We start from the raw sequence: 1,880 nt of genomic DNA, 5'->3' as shown, positions 1-1,880 counted from the left end.
GGCGGGGAGGAGGGGGGCGCCGAAACGCGGCTGGTTTCCCGCATTTAGTTGTTTTTCACCGGTTTCTTCTCCCCGCGGCGCAGCGGCGCCGAGCGCTCTATAGAGAGGGCAGCGCTGCTAAAAAAACCCCAAACCCGAGCGGCCAACGTTTCTTTTTTTTCCCCCCCTCTCCCTTCTCTCTCCCCCCTGCTCTATAAAGATTAGCAACGAAGTAAAGATTAACTCCTTCCTCCCGCAAAATGAACTCCATGTGCAGCGCCCAAAAGTTAAAGGAATTATTTCCCGTCCGCTTTCCCAGAGGATGAGCTAGTGCAGCCCCCAACCCGGGACTCGGGGGACCTAAAGCCGAGCCTGTGCGAGCCAGGGCAGAAAGATTCTGAGCTTGCCGCAGCCCCGGAGCCTCCCTTTAACGCGCAGCGCTAAAACGAGGGGAGAGAGCAAATCCTCTCCGGCTCCTTCCTCGCTCTGACCAGCTCTCTCCCCACCCCCCACCCCGGGTTTCCCCCTCGTCAGCCTTCCCCTTGGAAATTTAGCAACGCTTTACTTTGGAAGTAATACACTCACAGCCTGAGTGATCTTGTTCTTTCACCTATATATATATATATATTAAAAACCTTTCTGTATTTCCTGCAGGAGTGAGGGTTGGCGCTACCGTTAGCCTTGTAAAGAAACGCCGGGTGTCTGCTTCTGCGTAAACATTCACGGTTCCAAATAAACTTCATAAGGATTTCAATTGGAAAGGAAAGCAGTCGGCACCGCGGAGCAGTGGGGCGAAGAGATCGCACTTGAAATTTCAAATGTGAACTAATCCAACTTAGGTATTTTTTTTTCCTTACCCTTTTCTGGTCTCAGAGTTTGCAATCTGGAGTTCCGTACTTTAAAAAAAAAAATATTTAGTGCCATAGCCCACGGTTAAAATAGTGAAAAATTAGTCTCGTTTCAGAAATTATTTATTTATAGAACGAACATGATTAAAACATAAAAAACACACAAACTGCAGCTGCAACAAAAAAACCCCACCGTGATTTACGATTATTAAATCTTTGATTGCCATGTTAATGTTTCTTTTTCTACCTTTCATTTGCATTTTAATCTATCGAATCTTTACAATTTTGCTGCCTCCTACTCGAATGATTGATTACACATCTGAAAGAGAAAAAAAAATACTAAGCTTTCTAGGCGAGCTCCTATTTTTCCTCCCCCTTCCCTTTGCCGGTTAGCTTTCTGAAACCTTCCTCAACAATGTTAATGCAAGCAGGACAAATTAATTATGCTCTTTTAAATGTCAAAGGTATAAATAAAAATGCCCCCCTCCCCTTTTCCTCTCCTTTACTCCTCGCCCCAAATGGGAATATTTTTCCAAGCCGCTTGTTTTAAAAGCAAGAAGGAATCACCCTGGTAAAATACAATTAAAAGAAACATACGCGCAGCATCCTGACTGTAAATAAATATTATTGCATGGACATTTACCTATGGAACAGGGGAAAAAACCAACCCAGCCAGGCAGAGAGAGGCAGGGAGCGGAGCTGAGGGCTCCCTGGCGCAGCGGCGGCGCTTCCCTTCACTGCGGAGCCTCAGCTTTGGGGCAGTTTCTCCCCCCACCCCCCAAAAAAATGAGGGGTGGTGAGGGAGCGGGCCCCGGGCAGTGGAGCACCCCGTGGGTTCCCCCTTCTCCCCGTAGCCCACGGGCCGGAGGGGGCAGAAAGCCGGAGGGCGGTGTATTAGCGGGATGGTGGTGGGGTTGATCCCCAAGAGGGGCTGGGACCCACCTGCCGGGGATGCGCCCCACGAGGCCGTGGGTGCTCAGGCGGGGATGCCCATGGGGGCTGCCCAGGGAGAAGACCCACCCGGGGGATGCCCAAGGGGGGGGCGCACGCTGT

The sequence above is a fragment of the Egretta garzetta genome, unplaced genomic scaffold, assembly GCF_000687185.1.
Source record: "Egretta garzetta isolate BGI_Z169 unplaced genomic scaffold, ASM68718v1 scaffold457, whole genome shotgun sequence".
In the NCBI taxonomy this organism is placed as follows: domain Eukaryota; kingdom Metazoa; phylum Chordata; class Aves; order Pelecaniformes; family Ardeidae; genus Egretta; species Egretta garzetta.
This window is presented reverse-complemented; position numbering follows the sequence as displayed.